The 26,947-nt window shown below is 44.6% G+C and overlaps 1 long non-coding RNA gene across 2 annotated transcripts; it reads left to right on the top strand.

Annotated features, from left to right (window-relative positions):
- The first annotated feature begins 558 nt into the window (after window positions 1-558).
- On the top strand, window positions 559-18,527 carry LOC141584048 (uncharacterized). Of its 2 annotated transcripts, XR_012516961.1 has the most exons (4): window positions 559-3,804; window positions 7,181-7,563; window positions 13,235-13,984; window positions 14,985-18,527. It is a non-coding gene; the product is annotated as an uncharacterized LOC141584048 (long non-coding RNA). The 2 variants fall into 2 exon arrangements; XR_012516962.1 differs by lacking the exon at window positions 13,235-13,984.
- Window positions 18,528-26,947: the final 8,420 nt, after the last annotated feature.

Here is a 26,947-nt window from a genome sequence, read left to right as displayed (position 1 = left end):
AGAACGGCGGAGAGGGGGCGACGCTGCCCGGGTCGCGGCGGCGGGCGGGGGAGCCGGGCGGGGACCCCGCGCGGGACCCGGGGGAGCGGCGGCGCTGGGCTGGGTGCGCGTGGCGCGGGCGGTGGATGGGTCTCGTTTGGTCCCCACCGGGAGGCCCCGGGCTGTGCATCTCTCGGGAACCCTGCGGCCAACGCAGTCTTTTAGAGCCCGGGATGGGGGAGTGGAGGGGATCGGGTTGCCCCAAAGGCCCCGGGGCCCTCCTCCTGCCCACCCCAACTCGGGCGGCGGCGGACAGAAACAGCCTGCGGAGTTCTGGCCCGTCTGTCACTCAGTCCCGGGACGCTGTGATCCGCGGCGGTGGGGGATGGGGCGTTGGGAGGGACCAGACTGGCTCGGGTGAGGTTTTAAACTCGATTCTTTTCTCTTGCCTTTCTTTGGCGGGGCATTCTCCCCTTTGGGATCTGTCCTGGACTTCGCAGGCTGTGAGAACTTGTTGACAAGTGAAAGCTCGGTAGAGCCCCAGCTTGGTTTGTGGTCTATTTTTTTTTTTTTTTTTTTTTTTTTTTTTGCAAAGTGACTGTTCCTATTTACGCTGGACCTTGTCGGTGCCCTTTTGGGGGACTTCGCCTCCGATCAGCGCGCTGGCAGCTGCAGTCCGGGCTACGGGGAAATGGGGCGCGCCCTCCGGGGGGCTAGCGGCTGCGTCCATGCTAATTTCCTCCGTAACCTTTAAACTCTCGCTGGAAGCCGCCGCCGCGGCTGGTCACGTGAGGCGAGCCCTGGGCTGCTGGGGAAGAATTTCTTCGGCGGGGAGCGGGGACCGGGCCGGCGGCCGGCGAGGGACTGCCCCGCGCCGGGGACTGGGAAGCTGGCAGGGAAGGGCCGGGAGCGCGGGGCCACGGGGCACTACCCAGCTGGGGCCCCCGCGAAGACGGCGCGGGGAAGAGGTCGGCTCTGCAGCCGGGGAGCTGGGGCTTATGCAAGTGGGGAAAGAAAACCTCCGCCCTCGCCCGTGTGCCAAGTCAAGTCTGGGAATTTGTAGGTATTGTGGTAAGCTGAGTGTTCATCTGGCGGGTCTGGTTTGTGTAAACCAAAATTTAAAACGGGCCTCCCAATCACTTTTTCCTCAGTAGATAAAGGTTATCATTGCCTGCGGCTTAAAAGCTTAAAAAGGTTTAAAGGCGAGGAAGGAGGCAGTCCCCTAGAAAAACAGGACATGCAGTGCAGCAAACAGGTCCCCAAAATGATCAGAAAAGCCCCACGGCCATCTCCTAAGGACAGGCAGTTGCTCTGGAGCTTCCTAATACAGTAATTTCTCGCAGCCTGCCCTGCTGAATGGGGCAGCTGGATAGAGATGGTGTTAAGATTCGGTCCTCCGTGCGGTCTAGGTAGCTCCCATGTAAAGAGCCAGGACTTCAATGGTTGTCTTACCCTGCCACTCCCCCAGCTGGAGGTATGATGTCTTAAAATTTTTATGTCTGACAAAGCACAAGAAGCGGCTTCTCATTACTGTTTAATTTTCATTTCTTTGATTATTACTTTTTTCCCTTTTGCTTCTTCCTTCCATCCTGCAATTCTCATGAAGCCCCTTTCCCCGCTCCCAGCGCATGTGATGGAAGGCAGTGGCAAAAAGGGCTTGATCTTCTGAAAATGCATTTGGGAAGCAGAGCCAGCACCAAAGTGAGATGAATGGGATACTTTTCAGAGGCCAAATGTAAAGGATACAATAAACATAATCAAGATAAAGATTTTAATACAATTTTTAAAAAATAAAAAGAAGTGTGAGATTCCAGAATGGACACAATATCTTAAAACTATTTAATATTAATTAAGATACTTTTATGCACTAAGATACTTATATTACTGAGTTTATTGGCACCCCTTAAATTTTATACCTGAGCCGAGTGCTTCACTCATCTCACCCTAGTCCTGATCCTTTTGGGAAGTCTAGAAAGTCAAGGATTTCATGGGGTTAGGGATCTTTGACTAATTGGTGCTTCATACCTTCTCACTGCTTGCTTTGGGTGGGTCCTGTCTCATATGCAAGCAGAAATACATGGGCTTGGAAAACATTGACCTAAGTCACTCCTCTTTAGTATGTTAAATAGGAAATAAGTTTAGCATTAATGACACACTGAACTTGAACTTTTTGCATATCATATCCTCACTCTCCCCTTCCCAGACAAGACCCTGAAAAAATATATAGTGTATATGTGGTTTTGTTATTTATTTATTTATTTATTTATTTATTTATTTGAGACAAGGTCTCATTCTGTTGCCCAGGCTGGGAGTGCAGTGGCACAATCACAGCCCACTTTAATCTTGACCTCCAAGGCTCAAGCCATCCTCTGACCTCTCAGCCTCCCAAGTAGCTGGGACTATCGGTAGGTGCCACCACACCAAGCTAATTTTTTTTGTGGTTGTTCATTTCGTAGAGACAGGGTTTTGCCATGTTGCCTAGACTGGTCTCAAATTCCTGGGCTCAAGTGATCCGCCTGCCTCAGCATCCCAAAGTGCTGGTATTATAGGCGTGAGCCACCATGCCAAGCCCCCAAATATATTAAATAGGGTCTGTTACCATCTCAGTGACTATCTTAAATAACCTACAAACTTCCAGCATCATTTCCTGGCATCCTGGGTGAAGCTATAGGAAGGCAGCCTCTGCCTCCCAGCTGACTTACTCCGTGTAAATTACCAGGCTGCAATTCTCAGAGGCGACCAATGCCTGTGTCCTTTCCATTACAGCAACTCTTTCAGAGCAGTGGTAATAAAAGACTTTGTCAAACAAAATACGAGTTTTGTACTGGGTTAATGTTTACACAAAAAGGGGAGAACGCTGGTACCTTATTATCTCCTTATTTCTAAATAAATCTCTTGCCTTCCTACTCTCAAACATGGCCAAATGAAAATATGTATTCCCCAGGGGCATCATAGAGATGCCAGATGTGAGCTTCTCTGAGGGAAAACCTTTAAATTTTTCTGGAGAGGCAGGTCTAAAATAACCCCATGCTCCAGGTTTCATCTGAAAAGAAAAGCCCAAAGAGGGGGCTTAGAAGGTAAAATTCCAATCAGAAATTATTGCTGGCTTCATCCTTTCCTCGGCCGCCATCTCCAGTGCCAAAGGGTAAAACCGTGGTTAGCATATACATTGAGTAAAATGTCCTTTGGCTTCCAACTATGGCCAAATCATTCATAATCCTTACGAGAAGGAAGAAAATGGTATAAGAATTCAACGAAGATGACCAAAATGGACCCTTTCTCCTTTCAAAATTAAGGCTTATGAGGAAAGAACAGAACAGCAGGTGTGCCCAGGGCAGTGTGATCAGCATTGCAGTAGATCTAAGGTTGGGAGTGGCACTGAAGAAGGATCACCCCTTTGCCTGGGGAGCTTGGAAAGGCATCAACCTGCAGAATCCTTTGAGCCAAGTCTAGGCTTTCCAATAGGAGTTCTTCTAGCAGCAAAGAGGAAAAGAAAAGGCACTGGGTGCTAAGAGTATAACGTGTACAGGTGGGAAAGCCCTGGCTATTCAGGGAAGCAGACAGGTGTGCCCTGCTTGTGGCAGGTAGTAACAGAAGATGAAGTAAGTAGGAACCTGATAGTGCAGGCCTCGTAGGGCCTGCAGATGAGTCTGAACCTTTTCCTGGAGAGACATAGAACGTTCCAGCGGCCAAGCAGCATAACTAGAGTTAATATTTTATAAAAGCAGTTTTGAGATGGACAAATAATTTTCTCTTCTGTAATTTTCCTCCAGAAGGCTCACCTCAAAACAGGGTATGAGAGAGAGAGAAGATCCAAGTCTAAAGGTGATTTATACTCTGTATAATCAACATTGAAACTGTCTGTGGCTATTGTTTAGATCAGCTGGAGGAAGCAGGGAAGGGGGAGCCAGAACCGTAGACTAGCATGTTAATATTCATGTCCCTGTTGCTGTGCTGGTTGTTGCCATTTATAGAATGTTAATGGGTTTCTGCAAAGGTCTGCCTGGTCAGGGTGTATCGGACATTCCACACATGCTCTGCTGAACAGAATCCAACCACCTGGGCCATGGGATGGAACATGCAGCAGTCCAATGACACAGAAACCTTCCAGAGCTCTGCTGGCCTCGCCTCAGCCTAGCCCCTACCCGACCCTGAGCCCCACTTCCAACTCTGCCCTGTTGCAGGCCTCTGTCTGGCCTGCCATGTCTTCTGATTTTGGCCCCATCTCTGCTCTGAACTCTGTTGCAGTGACTTAATAGTGAACTGTTAGAAGTTTCACTTAATACCTGCAAAGAGGTGGAGGGATCAGAGGCAGCCCCATTGAGCTTGATGGATACAGGAGGAGATGGCCTGGTGCCCCTCTTCCTCAGGGCCTGTGACTCTGAGCCCCACTCACTAGGATGCCATATGGAGAATGGCGTCACATTTTTGGGTCGTATCTTGGGACTTTTTTTTTTTCTTTTTGGAGACAGAGTCTCACTCTGTAACCCAGGCTGGAGCACAGTGACATAATCACAGTTCACTGCAGCCTTGACCTCTCGGGCTCAAGCAATTCTCTCACTTCAGCCTCCTGAGTGGCTGGGACTACAGGCATGTGCCACCATGCCCAGCTAAATTTTTATTACTGCTTTTGTAGAGATGGGGGTCTCACTATGTTGCCCAAGCTGGTCTTGAACTCCTGGGCTCCAGTGATCCTCCTGTGTCGGCCTCCAAAAGTGCTGGGATTACAAGTGTGAGCCACCATGCCTGGCTTCTGTCTTGGACTTTTAAGGACATTTATCAATCCAAGGGTCTTTACTAAGCACCTGCTGTATACAAGATACTAGGGCAGGCGCTCCAGGAAGGATAAATAGATATACGGATAATCCCTACTCTAGCTGGGGAGATGGGCAGATCAATTCAGTCAGTCCTTCATTTAACAGTCTGTAGTAAGCATCATGTCACTTGGAGCACTGGGGAAACAAAAAATGACAACATACAGTGGCCCTTTATTAGTCAGAATTGGCTAGGTCATGCTGCTGTAACAAGCACTCCCCTTGAAAGAACAAAGCTTTCTTCTCATGCATGCTCTTAAGTCCATGGCAGGTTGGCTGGGAGCTCTGCTTCACATCAGCGTCATTCTCACTGCTGGATCCAGGCTGACTAAAAAGCCACCATCTGGAATATAGCTGGTCATGGGCAGAGAGCAAAGCGATGTCTGGAGGCAATTAAATTAAAGGATGTGTTACCCAGGCAATTAAATAGTCCACCTGGAGGCTCATGCCTATAATCCCAGCATTTTGGGAAGCCCTGGAGGGATGATCACTTGAGCCCAGGAGTTTGAGACCAGCCTGGATAGAGAAACCTCATCTCTATAAAATTATATATATTTTTTAAATAGCTGAGCCTGGTGGCGGGTGCCTGTAGTCCCTGCTACCTGGGAGGCTGAGGTGGGAGAATTGCTTGAGAAGGCTGCAGTGAGCCAAGACCTGTGCCACTGCACTTCAGCCTTGGCAATAGAGCCAGACCCTGTCCCCCACCTGCCCACCCCACCCCAAAAATCCACCTGGAAGTGCTAAACATCACTTCTGCTCACTAGTTGTTAGCTAGAACTAATCTCATGATCTCGCCTTCCCCAGCCACAGGATATGGGAAGTTCTACCATCTGTACCAGCAAGGAGCATGGGATGTTTGGTGACTAGCACTAAAGACTGCCATAGACACTATTCTCAAATGACAGGTGCAGAAAGGTAATTCGAGGTAGCAGACAATAAATGACAATCCGCCCACTCAGAAAGCACTGTAGGAACTTAAAGTGGTGATCATCACAGTAAGAGTCAGACTGCTTGACCATCCTCTCTCCCCTTTGCTCTGGGTCACTGTGTACAGAAGACTCCAGATGACATGGAGAATCCTGCCTAGTATCAGAACCAGTAGCCATCCAGGCTCCTTTCCCTTTGCCCTCATATGCTTCACACCTCATGGGATGTGCAGGTCCCTCAGGCCACTTCAGAACCAAGGTGGCACAAAGCAGGCATTTGGGCCCAACAGAACTGAGAAGACTTATTTGTTATACTCTGGGGGATTTGAGAGATCCCCTGGTTTATATTCGTTTTTTTCTTTTTTGGAGATGGAGTCTTGCTTTGTTACCCAGGCTGGAGTCTAGTGGCAAAAAAATCTCGTCTCACTGCAACCTCAACCAACCACCCAGATTCAAGCAGTTCTCCTGCCTTAGCCTCCTGAATAGCTGAGACTACAGGCACACACCACGACACCCAGCTAATTTATATATATATATATATATATATATATATATATATATACACATATATATATGTATGTATATATATGTGTGTGTGTGTATATATGTGTGTGTGTGTGTGTGTGTGTGTGTATATATATATATATTTTTAGTACAGAGAGGGTTTCACCATATTGGCCAGGCTGGTCTCAAACTCCTGACCTCAAGTGATCCATCTGTCTTGGCCTCACAAAGTGCTGAGATTACAGGCACAAGACACTGCCCAGCCTATATTCTTTATTGTTATTAAGTAAGGAAACTGAGACCTAGAGAAATTAACTGACTTGCCAAAAAAAAAAAAAAAAAAAAAAAAAAAAAGGGCAGGGGAAACCCCAAAGCACTGATTAGAGGTCTAGACCCAAATCTTAGACCTTAAACATTGACAGTTCTTTCTACATTGCCATGCTGGAACCAGTGCAGCACCATTTAATGATACTGTCAATTACATTTTAATTCCTTGGAAATTTTATAAAAATTCCATTTTTATAAACTCAAGGTCTAGATTTGTTTTAATTTATTGGCTCCAAATTAAACGAGCTTCAGCACAGTGCATTATAGTAATTCAATAATAATCTATACTATAATATAATAATTCTCAAGGGAACTATGATATTGATAGAATTCTCGCTTAAGTTGTTCGGTAATAAGAGTCTTTAAAACAAAAAGACTGAAAGACTTTGTTGTTCCTCAACCTCTTTGTTTTTGCCTCTCTTCTCCCAGCACCAATAGAAGTGTGGAGGTAATTTTCGGGGCGTGGTTTGACCTACCTGTAACCAAGCCTAACCGCTGCCTCCCAGGCTGCCCCTGTGGCTGTTTTACCAGTTAGCCGAATGACTGATCTGATTGTTCAGACTAGGTTACATATCTCGAGCACATTCTGGGTATTTGGTGCTCCATTTCTAATTCTAATTTACCTTTCAGATCAACAAGCTGGGGCTACCGCGCAAGGAATATCGCCTTTTGTCACTGAGAAGCATTTAGGTGTAATAGAATGTATAACCAGGACTGCTTCAGTCCACGCGTTCTGTTGCGACACACGTGCTGGGGCGAGGCGAGTCGCCCACTTGACCGCGCAACTCCGCCGGGCCGCGGCCTCCTCCCCTAGCTGAAGCTGTAACTCCTCCCTGAACTCGCCTGCTGCTTCATCCCCACGTCTCCGCGGCGTTCCTGCCTCTCCCTACTGCAGTGCAGCACAGCCGTTTGGTACCTGTCTTCGAACCTGCCACTTCCCTACAAGTCTTTAAATGTGGAGACCCAGAGTGACTCATCTTGTACTTCAAGTAGCTGGTCCTCCTCGTGGCAGGGTAAGTGCAACTTCCTGCTCTATACACGAATTCTGAAATCAGAGCGTCAAGCCGTCTTCCTGCGGGTCTCCCCCTTCCTTGCCCAAATGAGCGCCTTGAGGATGAGCGGCTCTCTCCTCCGCCACCCAGGCCCCGGCCTGCAGCAACGAAGCCGCCGGGCGCTCGCTCCGCGCTCCGCGGGCCGACAGCGCCCTCTGGTGGACCCGAGCACGCTCACCCCAGTGGCTCTCGAGGCTCTCGCCGCCTCCTCTGTCTCCGCTCCCTGCCCTGCGGACCGAGCCTGGGGGAAGCGACCCTCCCACGTCCTGCCCTGTCTTGTTTCTCTGTCGTCGGCTACCCGGTCCCTCAGGTCGCCCCAACCCCAGCCGGCTCCGGATGGAGAGGCAAGGGGAGTCTTGGGTCTAAAAAGGGGTCCGGCGCGTGCGCCTGCCATCCTGGCTTAGCGGGGGACGAAGGTCGAGGGGTGGGGGGCAGGCGGCAGCCCCTCTCCTCTGCGCCCCAAGAGACTTCAAGGCTAAGGATGGAAGGAGCGGCGTTAGGCCCGGAGCCAAGAGGACAGAAAGCAACTCGTGGGGGGAGGGAGTGCGAGGGGAGCCACAGTCCCAGGCGAATTCCTAAGGCCCCGGTGCAGAAGAGGGCGGGGGGGGGGGGAGGGGAAGAAGGGCACAGGCGTAGAGGGGGCCATTCGGCCTAGGGGCAGAGGGCAGCACGGTGGAAAGGCGGCTCCTTGTCCACTCTAATTCAAGCTGTGTGACTTAGGTGACCTGCGCTCTGGAAGCTTCCCTGGCTCTTAGGTGGAGATAGTAAGAGGCTATGCCCGCTCTGTGGCTGCATGGACTAATACCCGTTCACAGTCTATGGAAGTGTCCCGCACGCGGTACGTGGTCACGAGGACAAGAACAGGGAGCTGGGAGGATAAGCCAAGAGGAAGCCCACACGGCGTGGGCCCATGCCATTATCCCCATGCCCCTCACAGGCAGGGGACAAATGCAGTCACTGGCTGTATGCCAAAACTGTGCCCTCAACTTTTTTTTTTTTTTTTTTTAAAGCAACTTAGCTTCTCAAGGTGAAGAATTCTGTTCTTATCGCTACATTAGAACAACAGGTCATCTATTTGAGTTAAATCCAAGCTGGGTTCAGGAAAAACAGAGATAAAGGATTTGGGGTCTAGGTTTTGAGGAAGCTAGCACTTGAAGGTAAAGGTATTCTAAGGGTCTCCAGACAGACCGTAGAGACCACCCCTGCGTTTTTCTAAATCCGAGGTGAAGGTGGTGGGAAGGGGCCATGCCTCCCCACTGCAGGCATCACGTCCAGGATGGGAGGAGCTGGGCGTGGGAGCGGGTCAGGGCCTGCACAGAGGTTGCTTCTCTTCATCCCAGCACACAGCTGGGCTTTCTTTTCTGAAAGACACAGAAGCCATCAGCTGGATTTTCCCCTAAGCCTGACCACGGCTTAGGAAGGAAGAAAGAATGTCATTTCTCCATCCCACCAGGTATCATGGAAGCAGGTCGCTGGGCTCTGGCATCCACCTGTCTCCTGGCTGCACCACCCAGCCCTGCTTCCCCAGGGCTCTGCTCTGTGGATCACCCCTCACTTCTCTTCTCCACCCTGGTTCCCTCTACCAGTTATTTTCCTCCAGTAAGTCTCAGTCCTTTTAGAGACATTTGAACCCTTCCTCACCTCACACTTCTGCCCAGCTTCCACTCAACCCTCTTGTCTCCATCCTTTCTTAAGTGTTATGTGTTTTCAGTCTCCATTTTCTTCCTACCCACTCCCTCCTCAGCCCACATCCTTGGGCTCATTGAAACGTCTCTCATTTCCATGCTGCCAAAACTCATTTGTGTGGTCTCTACCACTTTCTTTGCAGCAAATGATGCGGTCTCCCCTCTCGCCTTGAAATGCTCCCTTCTCCTAGTTCAAGGACTTCTGAGCTCTCCAGTTTTCTTCCTACTTGCTTGGTGTGTCCTCGTCAGTTTCCTTGGCGTTTTCTCTCCTCTTCCCTTGCCTATCTTTAAATGCATCGTTATGTTATAGTTACACTGCAGAATTACTTATGTTATATTTATATACGACAGGAGCCATGCCTGGCTCTGGAGCTCCAGGTGTGCTCCTGGTGGGGGCTAGAACCCCAGGCGTTGGCCCAGGGAGCCTAGGGCTGCTGTATCGGGCTTTCACAGGACAGTCCCAAGCTTCAGGTGAAGTGGCACGCTAACACGAGAGGCCGAGGAGAGAGTCAGGGGGTGCTAGGGAGACAGGGAGGCCCAGAGGCTGAATATGGCAAGGGTTGGGAGGGGGCCTGGAAACGAAAGCCCCAGGCAGTTACATTACATATAACATAACTAGTGTTATATTTATAATGCAACTGTAACTAGTGCTATGTTATATATATATATAACTAGTGCTATGTTATATATATAATGTAACTAATACATAACATACATGTAAATATAACTATAGTTAACTGTTATGTTATATTTACATGTATGTTATGTATTAGTTACGTTATAGTCACACTGTTAACACAATAACATAAAAGTTATCTTGATGAATCATCAGGCGAATGACCATAAGATGCTGTGACTTTGAAGGAAGGAAAGATAGATCACTGAGGCCTAAAGTGGTAAGGAAAGTCCCTGTGGAAGAAGAGAGGTGGAAAATGAGCATGGACAAGGTGCTAGAAGTTCAGAGGTAGAGAAAAAAAATGGACATTCCTGGTGGAGAAACTTCCTACTAAATACACAGAGGGGTGAACATAAGATTTAATTCAAGGACTATTAAGCATCTCTTTGGGGCCAGCACTTTGCTAGGCATGGCATAGAAATGAAAAGAAATATGTGAGCCCCTTGTTTAATTTTTAGTTACTAGTCCCATAAAATGATTAAATGGCAACATAAGGTAGCATTTGGTAGAGATGAAGACGGTAGAAAGAGGCAGAGATCACATGGGCTTCCTGAAAGTGACAAAACCCACGGGCTATCGTGATCTGTATGAATTAGGGTAGGCTAACTGCTCTAACACATAGATCCCCAAATGTATAAAAGCTCAAACGCAGTAGTCATTTTCTTCACGCTCGTGTAAGAGTATTGGGTAGGTCAGTGGATCAACCGGGTGACTCTGTCCTCAGGCTTCCACAGTCACCCTGAAGGTTGTCACCACTAGAGCCATTCAGAAAGAGAACAGATTGCTGGGGAGCAAGTCTGGTGGGGGGAGTTTTATGGGCCAGGTCACTCACATCCCATTGGCTAGGACTTAGTCACGTGATCACATCTAATTCCAGGGAGGCTGGGAAGCATGGCGCTGTAGTGTGCCCAGGAGGAAGAAGAGAGCCTGGCTTTTTGATGAGCAGTGAGCAATGTCACCCCGTAGGTCCTTTGGTCCTTTGCTGGAGATTAGGATGATGTGTTTGGGTTAACCCTCAGTGCAGATTTGAACCCCTCTCTTTCTTCCTCTCCCTTTCCCCGTCTTTCTTATCAAAAAGACTCTAAGGACTCTGTGGTGCAAGTGAAAGAGACACAAGTGCAGGTGTGGGCCAAGATGAGCATGATGAAGTGTGATGAAGAGGAGGCCATGCACTGAGCTGTGTGTCTAGAGAGGACATTCTCTTCCAGCTCCTCTCCCTCTGCCCATTAAAATGCCAGGTTGCCCTCATCTCTGGTGTGAGTTGTGGCGTGGTGGGAGCCATCCTCTACTGTTTCCTGGAGGGCGGGAGGAGGTCCATTCCCAACCCACAGATGAAACGTGGTCAGGGTCCTCCATGCTGCGAAGCGGCAAAGGCTGATGCATGAGTCACCCGGTGCAGGTTTCAGAGATAATAATGGTCAGTACTTTGAACTTTTTAGGGAGCTTTTATATCCATCCTTCCTTTATTCCCCTCTTCTCAACCACAGTGCAAGGCAAGTATTATTTCCATTTTACAGATTAGGCTATTATGACTTAGAGAAAGTAAAAGACTCAAGTGCATTAGATCCCAGAGGAGAGTCTGGTTTTCCAGACCCCTAGACAAGGCTTCCCTCTCATGACCAACCTTTCCCACTTTATCTGTGAAATGAGCTGGTGTGTTTTATAATTCCCTGGAATCTGCGTCTCGAAGGAAGCCCCCACGCCCCACCAGGCAAAGGCAGCTGCTCCAGCTGGCGGGCTGCACAGAGATCCAGGGTCCGGCATCAGGGCCTCCCATGTACTCTCAGCCACTGACCTGGCCTAGGGGCTGCGGATGTAAAGAGAATACATTGGCATCAGTATTCTACAGGCGAGGCACCGTGCTGCACACAGGGAAACAAACCCCGCATGCCCTGAAGGGGGCTTACAGCCACTCAGACACCCTGCCGGATGCTTTCGGAGGGGCACAAACTTTCCCCACCCTGGGTTAGATGTCACTCTAGCTTTCACCTCACTGAAGAATTTCTTACAGTTAGTCTTTTCCCAGCGGCTGTCTCCCTCTGCCTAGCCCCTGTCTTCTTCTCTGAGCCTGTTAGACCTGAGGGTTAACTTCTAACAAAGGAAGCTTTTCTGGCTCATTTTGTTCTTGCAAATGCAAAGGTAAGCTGACCAAAAATGCCAAGTTGAGCTTTTTAAAATATATATATATATATATATTATTTTTTAAATTATACTTTAAGTTCTGGGGTACACGTGCAGATCTTGCAGGATCGTTACATAGGTGTACACTTGCCGTGGTGGTTTGCTGCCTCCATCCCCGCGTCACCTACATTAGGTATTTTTCCCAATGTTATCCCTCCCCAATCTCCCCACCCCCTCCTATCCCTCCCCAACCTCCCCCCAACAGACCCCAGTTTGTAATGCTCCCTTCCCTGTGTCTATATGTTCTCATTGTTCAGCACCCACTTATGAATGAGAACGTGCGGTGTTTGGTTTTCTGTTCTTGTGTCAGTTTGCTGAGAATAATGGTTTCCAGATTCATCCATGTCCCTGCAAAGGACATGAACTCATCCATTTTATGGCTGCATAGTATACCATGGTGCATATGTACCACATTTTCTTTATCCAGTCTGTCATTGATGGGCATTTGGGTTGGTTCTAAGTCTTTGCTATTGTAAACAGTGCTGCAATGAACATACACGTGCATGTGTCTTTATAATAGAATGATTTATAATCCTTTGGGTATATACCCAGCAATGGGATTTCTGGGTCAAATGATATTTCTATTTCTAGATCCTTGAGGAATCACCACGTTGTCTTCCACAATGGTTGAACTAATTTACACTCCCACCAACAGTGTAAAAGTGTCCCTATTTCTCCACATCCTCTCCAGCATCTGTTGTCTCCCAACTTTTTACTGATCACCATTCTAACTGGTATGAGATGATATCTCAGTGTGGTTTTGATTTGCATTTCTCTAATGATCAGTGATGATGAGCATTTTTTTCATATGTTTGTTTGCTACATAAATGTCTTCTTTTGAAAAGTGTCTGTTCATATCCTTTGCCTACTTTTTGATGGCGTCATTTTTTCTTGTAAATTTGTTTTAGTTCTTTGTAGATTCTGGATATTAGTCCTTTGTCAGATGGGTAGCTTGCAAAAAATTTTTCCCATTCTGTTGGTTGCTGGTTCACTCTAATGATTGTTTCTTTTGCTGTGCAGAAGCTCTGGAGTTTAATTAGATCCCATTTGTCTATTTTGGCTTTTGTTGCCATTGTTTTTGGCATTTTAGCAATTCCTGAGAGATTTCATCACCATCAGGCTTGCCTTACAAGAGCTCCTGAAGGAAGCACTAAACATGGAAAGGAACAACCAGTACCAGCCACTGCAAAAACATACCAAATGTTAAAGACCATTGACACAATGAAGAAACTGCATCAACTAACGGGCAAAACAACCAGCTAATATCAAAATGGCAGGATCAAATTTACAGATAACAATATTAACCTTAAATGTAAATGGGCTAAATGCCCCAATCAAAAGACACAGACTGGCAAATTGGATAAAAAGTCAAGACCCATCAGTGTGCTGTATTCAGGAGACGCATCTCATTTGCAAAGACATACATAGACACAAAATAAAGGGATGGAAGAAGATTTACCAAGCAAATGGAGAGCAAAAAAAAAGCAGGGGTTGCAATCCTAGTCTCTGATAAAATAGACTTTAAACCAGCAAAGATCAAAAGAGACAAAGAAGGGCATTACATAATGGTAAAAGGATTAATGCAACAAGAAAAGCTAACTATCCCTAAATATCTGTGCACCCAAAACAGGAGCACCCAGATACATAAAGCAAGTTTTTAATGACCTACAAAGAAACTTAGATTCCCACACAATAATAGTGGGAGACTTTAACACTCCACTGTCAATATTAGACAGATCAACGAGATAGAAAATTAACAAGGATATCCAGGACTTGAACCCAGATCTGGATCAAGCGGATCTAATAGACATGTACACAACTCTCCACCCCAAATCCACAGGTTGGTCTTCTTGGAGCATTAGAATGAAATATGGGAGCTTTCTCTAGGACCTGAGATGTCCCAGGAAGCTTGGAGAAAAGGTGGCAGCCCTGCCATGGAAAGGGTCCTATTAACCTCTAGGGTGTGGCAGCTCAAGGCTCTGCACTTTGGGACGATTCCAGATGTCTCATGATCTAGGAAAGGAAGGAGAAAAGATGCTATCCTCACTCCTGAAAACCATGCCAGCTCCTCTTCCTTGCCTGTGTCCTGCCCCTGTTACTCCTTCTGCCAGGACTCGCTGGCCCATCCTGTGGGCCTCACCTTAGAAGGGATTTCTTCTAAGTGACTCTCCTGATCTCCCATCAGCCCCCAGTACATTTTATTGTCATCACTGTTCTACTTGCTTGTTTCCCAAAAAGCAGAATTATAGTGGTGCTAATAAGGCTTAAGCTTTAGGGCCGCTCATTTGCTGTGCTCCCTCCAGGTCCCAGCTTCTAATTTTGTGTTCCTTTTCCTAAAGAGAGCCCTCCAAATTGTTTAGGCTTCAGGTCCCCTGAAACCCAGGTTCATTCATGGCCTTTCCCACTACCGTGCAAACTTTCTGAATCAGGGACTGTGTGTTGGATTCCATGGGGTATTTCTAGGGTCTAGAGGTCTTGCTAGGCTTCAATAAACATTTGTTAAAAGAGAAAGGAAGAAAGAATTATTAGCTAGTGCTTAGCTGTCCCATGGTTCTCATAAAGGTTCCCCAGCACTGTCACCTGGGCAATGCAGATGGCTCGGATAGGGTGCTTGTCCTTACAGCACAGTGAAGTGTGCAAGAGGAATCCAGCTCGGAAGCTCTAGGATCTTAGAAAAATTACCTGCCTCTTAATGGGCCTTAGTTTATTCAAATGCAATAGGGGATTGTAACCAATAATTAGCAGTAAATACAGTACCTGGCACAACTGCTTCTCAAGAAATAATAGTTTCCATTACATACACTGTCCCTATCAAATTTTTTTATTCTTAATTCTTTTAGGTCGAGGACTGACAGCTTCCCCTTCCCCACAACGTGGTGCCTGGATAATGAGGTTTTGGTATGAAGAGTCAGGGCACATAAAGGGATTTGTCCTGTGCCCAGCGTCCCACTACATTTGGTTCCAGGACCAGATCTGAGTATCTCCCTATACACTGCTGCTTCCTACAGTGAGATATACAACTGCATGGAGAGATTCAAAGAACTCGAAAGATAATATAAATGAAATACAGGGAAACAGTGTGACTCAGTGATTTCCCCTTTGCAGCCATGGTTTTCCAGCCATTTAACCCACTGGAACCCTAAGGTATGTATCTCTCAGGGCAATAAAGGAGTAGTTATTTATCTTTGTTTCCACAGAAAGGAAAGTGAGACCGAAATGACCTTGAACCATACGCCTGAGGTGCCAGGGTTGGCAAGTGGCAGACCTAGAGCCACAGCGTTGGTCCATGTTCTTATCACCCCGGACGCAGCCCTTGTCGCCTGTGCTTCAGTGCAGGATTGACGTAAACATTGCTCTAATCCTGCCCCGATTCACTCATCCTGTGAGAACCAGCATGCACATGCCAGATCTGACCCTGCTGTCACAACATTTAGCGTGTCATTGTGGTTTTCTCTAACAAGAACTGAGAAGTGGTCAATGTTTCTCTTGCTTTTTTTTTTTTTTTTTTTTTTTCTGATGACATCCACACATTCATGTTTGCAGGTTGCAGAGCTTGAAAATTCAACAGCAAAGTGGGTAAGATATGCAGAAGGAGGGCAGAATGTAAGAAGCATGTTAGAACTTATTACAAGTTTTGCTATTCATTTCTTAAAATAGTAGTGATAGTAGTAACCACAATGATAATAGCTAACAACTGTTGATTGAGAACTATTTGCCAGAAATTAATCTTTAACAATTTTTTTTTGAGATGGAGTTTCTCTCTTTTTGCCCAGGCTGGAGTACAATGGCATGATTTTGGCTCACTGCAACCTCTGCCTCCCAGGTTCAAGTGATTCTCCTGCCTCAGCCTCCCAAGTAGCTGGGATTACAGGCACGTGCCACCACACCCAACTAATTTTTGTATTTTTAGTAGAGACAGGGTTTTGTCATGTTGGCTGGTCTGGTCTCGAACTCCTGACCTCAGGTGATCAGCCTGCTTTGGCCTCCCAAAGTGCTGGGGTTACAGGCGTGAGTCACTGCACCCAGCCTTAACGATTTTTTTTTTTTTTTTTTGAGACAGTCTCATTCTGTCACCCAGACTGGAGTGCAGTGGTGCAATCACAGCTCACTGTAGCCTTGACATCCCAGGTTTCAATAATCCTCCCACCTCAGCCTCTTGAGTAGCTGGAACCAACACCACTATGCCTGGTTAATTAAAAGAGATGGGCTCTCATCGTATTTCTCAGGCTGGTCTTGAAATCCTGGGCTCAAGCTATCTTGCCACAGATCCTGGCATCTCAGCCTTAACAACTCTTTAATCATCAAAATAGCCAAATGGAATAGGTATTATGATATTTCTCCAATTCTAAGATGCATGTTTTTGTCACATACTAGCATCTTACGTAACCCATGATGAGAAAGTACTGGCATACCATAGATGCTGGTGAGATTTTTTTTTTTTTAATCCCTTGTAATACATTAAATTAGGATACCTTTTACAAATGAAGCAAATAAAGTGGTAAAAAACTAAGCAATGTCCACAGGATCATCCCACATCAAGTAGATAGCAGAGCCTGGATTTATAGACAGGTGGTCTAGCTCCAGGGCTATCCTGTTTATTTGCTTGCTGGTTTGTTTTGCTATCTGGGATATCCTTCAGACATATTTTCTCATAGTCAGCCATAAGTCTACCCATCAGGAGCTGGGCTCATGCCAATTTCACACTCTGCAAAATAGTCTCAGATATACAGATATCTTTTTATATTGGTCTGTTTTCATACTGCTGATAAAGACATACCTGAGACTGGGCAATTTACAAAAGAAAGAGGTTTAATGGACTTCCACATGGCTGGGGAGGCCTCACGATCATGGAGGAAGACAAGGAGGAGCAAGTCACATCTTATGTGGATGGCGGCAGGCAAAGAAAGGAGTGTTTGTGCAAGGAAACTCCCAATTTTATAGCCATCAGATCTCATGAGACTTATTCACTCTCATGAGAACAGCATCGGGAAAACCTGCCCTCATGATTCAATTACCTCCCACTGGGTCCCTCCCACAACACATGGGAATTCAATATGAGATTTGGGTGGGTACACAGCCAAAGCATATCACTTTTATATGTATATGAACATATTTGTATATATGGCATTTATATTTCTTTTGTTTTAATTTGCACATGATTCTGTGTCTTCCACAGAACCTCTGAATTTAGATATTCTCTAAAGAAACAGAGAGACTAAGTTAAACTTGCCAGAATGGGCTTGGGTCAGGGATGGGGATGAGAAATATTTCCAGAAAGAAAATCTACTCCTGTAGTTACTTGTTACTTCTTTTGACATTGATTAAGTTACTTTCACTCTTTGGCTGAAGTTTCTCCAACTGTAAAACAACGAGCCTGCCCCAGTTCCAAACTTTGTTTTTCTCTTTTTACTTTTTGTTACCAAAGGCATCCAAAGACCATACATTTTATTTATCACCTTTTTATTTACAAAGAGTAAAATTAATTTGTGTGTGTGTACAGTTCTCTGAGCTCTAATATCTATAGATCTGTGCAAGCACCAATCAATACAGAACAGTTTCGTCACCGCCTCCCCAAATTCTCTCATGTTACCAGTCTGTAGTGAAACTCTGTCTCCGACACTTAACCTCTGGCAATGACTGATTAGTGCATCATCTCTGTGGGGTTACCTTTGCCAGAGTACCATAGGTAACCTTTGAGACTTGTGTTTTTCAGAAACCTTTGAGACTGGGAACTTGGCAAAATGTCTTTGAGCTTCATCCATGTCACTGATCATATCAATACTTTGTTCCTCTTTATTGCTGAGTATGATTCACTGAATGAATGCATTACAGTTTAGCCATTCACTCATTGAGGGGCATTTAATGCATTTCCAGTTTTGAGTGATTATGAATAAAGCTGCTGTAGACATTCATGTGTAAGTTTTTCTGTTTCTCTGGAGCAAATACCTAGGAGTAGGATGGCAGGGTTACCTTGTAAGTACATATTAAACTCTATAAGAACTGACCAAACAGTTTTCAGAGTGTCTGCCATTTTGCATGTCCACCAGCAATGTGGACATTTCTTCCAGCTGCCCTGCTTCCTCACTAGTACTTGGTATTTTCATTTGGTGCTGGTGGTGAGGGTGGTGTTTTAATTGTAGTCATTCTAACAGGGGCGGATTAGTACCATATTGTGGTCTTAATTTTCATTTCCCTAACAGCTAATGATTTTGAGCAACTTTTCATATTTTTATCTGTCATCTGCATAGCTTCTTTGTTGAAATGTTCATTCACATATTTTGCCTGTTTTTTAAATTGTATTTTTTTTATTATTGAGATTTGAAAATTATTTACATATTCTTGATATAAATCCTGTGTTGGATGTGCAATTTGCTAATATTTGATCCCAGTTTATAGCTTATATTTTAATTCTTAAACATTTAACAATGTTTTTGCAGAAAAAATTAATTTTGATTTAGTCTAATTTAGCTTTTTTATTTTTTTTTTGCTTTTATGAATTGGCTTTTGATGTCATATCTAAGCATATTATCAAAAACATACCATGTTTTAAGATGAACATGTTATAGTTTCTGGTTTTACATTTAGATGTATGATCCATTTGTGGTTAATTTTTCTATAGCTTATACTCTGATACGTAGGTTAAAGTTCCTTTTTTTGCATATGGATGTCCAGTTGTTCCATTTGTTGAAAAGACTATCTTTTATCCTTTGAATTGCCTTAATACCACTTTCAAAAATTGTCAATTTTGTACTTTAAAATGGTTAAAAGGATGTATTTTATGTTATGTCAATTTTCTCTCAATAAAAAATCTATTTCCAAAAATCAGTTGATATTTTTGTGGATCTATTCCTGGATTGTCTATGTTGTTCCACTGATCAGTGTGTGTATAGTTTCACCAAAACTGCAGTGTCTTAATTATTATACTTCACTTTAGACTAAGTTTTAAAATTGGTTAGTGTGAGCTCTCTAACTCTATTCTTCTTTTTCAAATTGTTTTGTTTATTTTATGTCTTTTGCCTTTTCATATATATTTTAGAATCAATCTGCTTATATTTTTAAAAATCCTGCTGATATTTTTATTGTTATTTATTAAATCTGTAAGATCATTTTGAACCTTATAGAGTTCCCAGATAATCTATACATGCTATCTAGCTAAATTTGAATTTCAGATAAGCAATGAATAATTTTTAGCATAATTATGTCCCAAACATTCCTTGAGACATAATTATACCAAAAAACTCTTTGTCATGAATTTATGTTGAAATTTGTCAGGTGCTTTTTCTGTGTCTTTTGGTACAAACATTTTTTTCTTCAGACATTAATATGGTGAATTACACTGACTGATTTTAAAATGTTGAATCAGCCTTGTCTTCCAAGAATAAATTCCACTTGGTTGTGACATATTCTTGTTTTTATGTATTGCTGTATTTGACTTGCTGACTTGCTGACTTTCTAACTTGCTAATTTTTTTTTTTGAAACAGTGTCTCACTCTGGTCATCCAGACTGGAGTGCAGTGGCGTAATCACGGCTCATTGCAGCCTTAACTCCCAGGCTTAGATGATCATCCCACCTCAGCCTCCTGGGTAGCTGGGACTACAGGTGTGCACCACCAGGCGTGGCTAATTTTTTGTAGAGACAGGGTTTCACCATGTTGCCCAGGCTGCTTTCAAACTCCTGAGCTTAAATGATCTACCCACCTTGGCCTTCCAAAGTGCTGGGATTACAGGTATTAGTCCCTGCACCTGGCCAGATTTGCTACATTTTAATTTGTTTATTTGTGTTTGAGATGAAGTCTTGCTCCGTTGCCTAGGCTGGAGTGCAGTGGTGCGATCTTGGCTTATTGCAACCTCTGCCTCCCAGGCTTAAGCAATTCTCCTGCCTCAGCCTCCTGAGTAGCTAGGATTACAGGTGTGTGCCACTACACCTGGCTAATTTTTGTATTTTTCGTAGAGAAGGGGTTTCACCATGTTGGTCAGGATGGTCTCAAACTCCTGACCTCGTGATCCTCCCACATCGGCCTCCCAAAGTGTTGGGATTACAAGTGTGAAAGACTGTGCCCAGCCTGATTAGTGGCTCATGCCTGTAATCCAAGCACTTTGGAGGCCAAGGTGGGTGGATCACCTGAGGTCGGGAGTTCAAGACCAGCCTGGCCAACATGGTGAAACCCCATCTTTAAAAAAAATATATATATATATATAAACACGTCTCCTTTTCTGGTCTTCTGATGGAAATCTAGGGTTTTAGTCTCTTTGCTCTGCCATTTGTTTCCTATAACTGAGCCCACCTCTGGGAAAAAGCAGCAGGAGGATACATAGAGAAAAAAGCACCTGGGATTCTCTCCATATGTTTAGGATCACAGTTGCAATGATTAAAGAGAAGCATTCCTCTCTCCCTGGGTTTTAGGTGTCTGTTGGCAGCCACTGCCATCACTAGATTGTAATTCTGTGTCTGGGGGGTCACCTAGGGCTGACATGGGAGAGAAAGTTAAAATGAGGGAGGAGATTCCCACCAAATCTGTGTATCCCACAGGAGCCCTCTTCTTGCTCTTTAAATCAGAAAGAGAAGCATTTCTCAGGGCCCACAGTTCTTGGTCTTTGTTCGAGTCCAGGCTGGGAGATGTGGAAGAGAAAAAAATAACACCACCAACTCATTAGTGTGTCAAGTTTTGGTTTCTTGCCCTTATATGTCTGTTTTCATTTACTTTGCAGAGCCTTTGAATGGCTTCTCTAAGCTGCTTACTCCATCTTCTAGAATGGGATGCCCCCAGCCTATGTAGATTTAATTTTTAATAACTTTTTTTACATGTACTATTTTATTATGCAAAATAAAAATTAAAAAGAGATTTAAAAAGAATGAGAAAAACTTTCACTTCCAAATAAGATAGAATAACAGAGACAGGGTTTACGCTTTCATTTGAAACAAACATTAAAAAGGCAAAACATGTGAAACAGTGAGTGTTCTAGTGCTAATGTCAGGCAACAGTGAAGAGATGGAAAACACAGTGAGTCTTATGACTCAGCTGAATGCATTGAGAGAGTTTGTAGGCTATCATGCAGTGAGGGGGACTACAGGCAGAGCCTGGGAGATTGCTGAGCTGAGGAGATGGAGCTGACAGTCTGGGGAACCACAGTACTGGAGCCTTCATGATAAAGCACTAGAGAGGTGAGAAGTTCATAGAGGGGCTCCTCTGGATATAAGAGGGTTTCTCAAGTATTCATCTCTGTACTGATTGTTGCATGTGATAGGCGACTGCGGGAGGGACTACCTGAAGCCTGGGAAAGAACTACAGGACTGGATTAGAGAGAATAGCATCTGGTGCTCCCGCAGGGCCAAAAATAGTGTCTCTTTCTACCAGCCAGAATAGGAAACTTCAGAATTCACAGGGCATTGATGAGAATATTTAGAAAGATCTTGCATTCATGGGGGGGGGAAATAATCAGCCGTAGACTGAGCACTAATCTAGCTCTACCTAACAATTTTATTATTATTATTATTATTATTTTTTGAGATGGGAGTTTTGCTCTTGTTACCCATGCTGGAGTGCAATGGTGCATTCTTGGCTCACCACAACCTCCGTCTCCTGGGTTCAGGCAATTCTCCTGCCTCAGCCTCCTTAGTAGCTGGGATTACAGGCATGTGCCACCATGCCCAGCTAATTTTTTGTATTTTTAGTAGAGACGGGGTTTCACCATGTTCACCAGGATGGTCTCGATCTCTTGACCTTGTGATCCACCCACCTCGGCCTCCCAAAGTGCTGGGATTACAGGCGTGAGCCACCGTGCCCGGTGTCATGGACCGTCTGGACGGGTAGGCACGTCTGCCCGGGGGTCTCTCGACCTGCAAGAGGGTCCCAATACCTGGAAGAGGGAGTGCGCCTGAGAAAATAATAAAGACAGAGAGAGAGAAAGCGAGGCGTCTGGAGGGCTGATAGGCTGTGCCTAAACAGCAAATTTTATTTTTCAAATGCCAGGAATAAATACACTTTCTTGGCTCTGGTTTACGTCATAGCAAGAGGAATGTAAATGTATGCCTCACATGGCCTATACAATAGAGAAATCAGATACACAATGGTTGCAAGAGGAAATGCAAATGTATACCTTACATGGCCTATACAATTGAAAAGTCAGATACACAATCAGTGGTTGTAAAAAGTAACAGAATTTCCTGTAATCACAAAGCTTGTTTGCATCCAGACATTATTCCTCCTGGCTGCAGGTATCTCCGGTTTGATCTTGTTTTAGAACTGAGATGTGAAAAGGTTTTCTGGTTTTGCTCATCAGAATATCTCTTAACCGGATTCTCCTTTGTCTACTCCTAACTCAACTTAACTCAATTTCCCCATTCAGGAATCTCTGAGTCAGGAATCAAAGCCATCCCTTATGGTGGCATTTGCTTTGCAAATATCGACAGTTAAACCATTAGGCAGTCAGGTAAGTAAAGAAAAGGTTAAAACTTATTCTTAAAAGAGAGTCATAAAAAAGGTTAAAAAGCAGGAACTGGTTGCTGGTAGGGGGTCACTCGGTCTAGCAGCAACGCATAGTTTTAGGCCCAAACGATATTGTGGTTGATATTAGAAACTGATCAATCATCTTTCAGTTCCTATATTCCGGATAGCTCGACTGCCTCCAGTAGGAAACTGTGTTTGGGATCAAACTCACCGTATAGTGAGACTCACGCCTTTTAGGGGTCTCACACGGGAGTGTTCCCCACAGCCCGGCTACCTAACAATTTTTAAAACCAGACCTAAAAGGACCAAACTATTTCCAAGTAACTTAACTGTGTCCCAGAATAAGGCTCATGAATATTCAAAGGAATACAAAAATGTCCATTGCACTGCAAGTTAAAATTCACAATGTCAGCATTCAACCAAAAATTACCAGTATGCAAAGAAGCAAGAAAATATTTTCCATAATGAAGAGAAAGATCAATCAATTGAAACTGATCTAAAACTGGCACAGATGCTAGAATTAGCAGACAAGGGCATTAAAACAATTATTATAACTGAATTACAAATGTTCAAAGGGCTAAATAGAGGCAAAAAATATATTTAGAAAATTTAAGTAAAAAATATAGAGATATTCACTACAATATTTGAGAAGAAAAACACATTGAATGAGATTAATGGCATAGACATTGCAGAAGAAAAGATTCAGTGAATTTGAATACAGCAATAGAAATGATCCAAAATGAAACCCATAGGAAAAAAAGATTTCAATAAAAAGGTCATCAGTGAGCTGTGGAACAACTTTAAGATCCTAATATATAAGTAACTGGAGTCCTGGAAGGAGAGGAGAGAATGGGAAGGATCAGACAATTCAAATCCAAACCTTCCTTTTTGTTTTAAAATTTTTAAATGTTTAATATGCAACTGATTTTTAAATTGTTTAAAAACATAATTTCAACTTTTATTTTGGATTCAGGGAGTACATGTGCAGGTTTGTTGCATAGATATATTACATGATGTTAGGGTTTGGGGTATGCTTGATCCCATCACCTAGGTAGTAAGCATAGTACCCAATAGTTAGTTTTTCAACCCTTGCTCTGCTCTAGTAGTCCCCAGTATCTATTGAATGCAACTAATTTAAAAGTTAAAAATTATTGTGGGCCAGACATGTCCTGTAGGTTGCCAACCAGTTGCAGGTCTCTGGTATAATGGTGTAAGATAAGATATATCTCATGACAGTACAATTGCATAATAAAGCAATAGTTTTTCTCCCAATGCTCCAATGCCCAAACCTATACTCTTCATCAGTGCTTCTCAGTAGGTAAGATGTCCAGAGCCTTACTTTGTGCCTTGTTGAAACCTGAGGTAGACTTGAAAGACAAGAGTAATAACGACAAGAATAATCTAAGGCAATATCTCATAGGGTAAAACTGGTATCATATCAAATGCACATATAAGCCCCATGAGTGTGGTGCCAGTGGAAGGTGGGTTCCTGGCTAACTCAAAGGCAGGGGCTGCCGCAAGAAAACTGCTGCTTTGACATTTCCTCTGGAGGGAAAATGTTCAGCTTTACCTGCAGGTCACAGGTTCAGAATCAAGCTGAGGTAGATATGGCTGATTTCCTTATATAGTCTCCAGGCTGATTTAAATGCAGATATCTTGACCCTTTTTCCTCTAAATTTTTGCAAACCCCAAAATATCTTCAGGCAATATTTGAATAGGCAAACATTTTTCTAAGGAGACATTCTGAGTTTTGAAAAGCACTTTCTTTCTGGTGCTTGAAACCTTGGTTTTACATGTTTGTTTGTTAGAGATTAGCGTCTCACTCTGTTGCCAGGACTGGAGTACAGTGGCACGATCATCACTCACGGTAGCCTCAAACTCTTGGGCTCCAGCCATCCTTCCACCTCAGCCTTCCAAAGTGCTGGGATTACAGGCATGAGCCCGGCCTAAGATCTCAGTATTTTAAAATACTGAGTGGACATCCGTGGCTATTTCTCTGATGATTAAGTAGGTGTCTTTTGAAAGGATATCCAAAGTGTCTTCTCCCACAGACTCGTGCATTTCAGAAGTATTAGGACTGCACAATTTTTTTATGTCTTTTAGCCAGGTGCTCCCAACAAGGTATGTTCCATGTGGTGGAACAGCCTACATAGCAAGGATCAGCCCAATAGCCAGTGGGAAAGGAAGTAACTTACATGGAGTATAGACATTGGTGATTGCTTTCCAACAACCACTCACCAATCTCTACTTCCTTGTTTCGTTCTGTTATTGATGGGAAGCTGTATGTTTCTCAGAGGCTAGGTCTTCCTTATTTCCTCAACTGCTGGAGTGAATTCCTGGTCAGTCTAAGGCTCTAAGCCAATCACGGGAAGTATAATGCATCCCCCTTGACTAAGACTAGTTTAGTACTGAGCATATGATACAAAACTATACAGTGAGAAGTGAGAGTGGGAGAGTTTTCTGAAGAGAGCTTTCCAGGAAAAGTTTTCTCACTGACGAGGAGAAAATGATGTAACAGTTCCTTGCTAGTACCTAAAATGGCACTATTGGTGATTATTTTTCCTTTTGAATTAATAATAGCCTTTTTCTTTTAGGTTAATATGATATTTGTAGTGCAAATACCCCTGGGAAGAGTAATCCATGGACTCACATTGCCTGAATTAGTTGGTCAGCTCCCTAACAGAGGTTAGGCCAGGCACGGTGGCTGACACCTGTAATCCCAGCAGTTTGGGAGGCTGAGGCAGGAGGATCGCTTGAAGCCAGGAGTTTGAGACCAGCCTGGGCAACATAGTGAGACCTTGCCTCTACAAAACATTTTAAAAAAAAATCAGTCTGGCATGGTGGTGCATACCTGTAGTTCCAGCTACTCAGGAGACTGAGGTGGGAGGATTGTTTGAGCCCAGAAGGTTGAAGGTGCAGTGAGCTGTGATTGTACCACTGCACTCCAGCCTGGCAACAAAGTAAGATCCTGTTTCAAGAAATAAATAAAATAAATCAAAGATAAAATGGTTTAGGTGGAATCGTGGTTTGCATAGTGCCTTCAAAAAGATATGTCCATATCTTAATCTCCAGAACCTAATCCTTGGAACTGTGACTATTATTTGGGAAAGGAATCTTTGCAAATATAATTAAGTTAAAGATCTTGAGATGAAGAAATCGTCCTGGATTATCCAGGTGGGCCCTAAGCTGAGTGACAAGTATCCTTATGAGAGTGAAGTAAAGCTTGATGCAGACGCAGAAGCGAAAGTGACTTGAAGACAGAGGCAGAGGGTGGAGTGATGAGGCCACAAGTTGAGGAAGCTGGAGAATGCTGACAGACACCAGAAGCTGGAAGAGGCAAGGAAGGATTCTCCCCTGGAGCCTCTGGAAGCAGGAAGTTCTTGCTGACACTTTGACTTCGGACTTCTGGGCTCTAGAATTGTGAGAAAACAAATTTGTTTCTTGAAACCTCTCACTGTGTGTTAATTTGTTGCAGCAGCCACAGGAAATTAATTCAGAGTGCATGGGTTTGCTGAGGGCTTAAAAGAAATAAAGATCCTGTTAGGTAGAAAGGGCCCATTCCCCATGCCCGGGACCCACATCCAGCGGACCGCCTCCGGAGCCCATCCCCTCTTGCCACATGGCTCTTCCTTCTTCTTTGTTTAACCTCCACCAATCACTCCATAACACCTCACCTGTACTCCCCACCTTAGCCCGCCAAAGCTAAGCCAATCCCTGCACTCCACAATACTCCCCCTTCGCCCATGCCCAACCGCCACCAATCACTTCACAACACCTTGCCTAAACAGGCCGCCGCCCCTATAAAAACCCTCTCCGGCAGCTGCTGGGTGCAGCTCTTCCCTCTCCCGCTCGAGTTGCCCGCAAACCCCAATAAACCTGGACTCAGCTTAACAACTCCTCGCTCTCATTTGCTTTGGGAAGGGTCTCTGCGGGTCGCACAGATCCAAAAAGGGGAGTCTGGGGATCAGAAAGAAGAGCTTGCGGACTCCTCAAGTTTGCTGATGGCCAGCCTTTCTTGAGTGTGCCAACTTCGACTCTAAGTTGGCCATGAGCCTGTGCCTTGCTTGATAACTTAAGGCAAACTCCTAAGTTCTCCTCACCACACATTTTATCCTGATCCTTGCTAGAGATGGTGCTCCTCACCTTGGTCATTTGTTTGTCAAATGCATGCCCTTGGACACACGAAAGCCAGATATAACAGTAGAGTAGCTTGTTCAGCACAAGTATTTCTCCTTCCTGGGAGTAAAACTCAGAAATGTCTCTCTATAAGCTTTTAGGCTTCCATAAGAACTGCGCATTGGGTAGATTCACTCCTCCAGGTGCATCCGCCCAGGTAACCGATGTAGTAGAAGATT

The sequence above is a fragment of the Saimiri boliviensis genome, chromosome 1 (genome assembly GCF_048565385.1).
Source record: "Saimiri boliviensis isolate mSaiBol1 chromosome 1, mSaiBol1.pri, whole genome shotgun sequence".
NCBI lineage: Eukaryota > Metazoa > Chordata > Mammalia > Primates > Cebidae > Saimiri > Saimiri boliviensis.
Note: the sequence above shows the minus strand (reverse complement) of the source record. Positions and strands in the feature narration are given on the sequence as shown.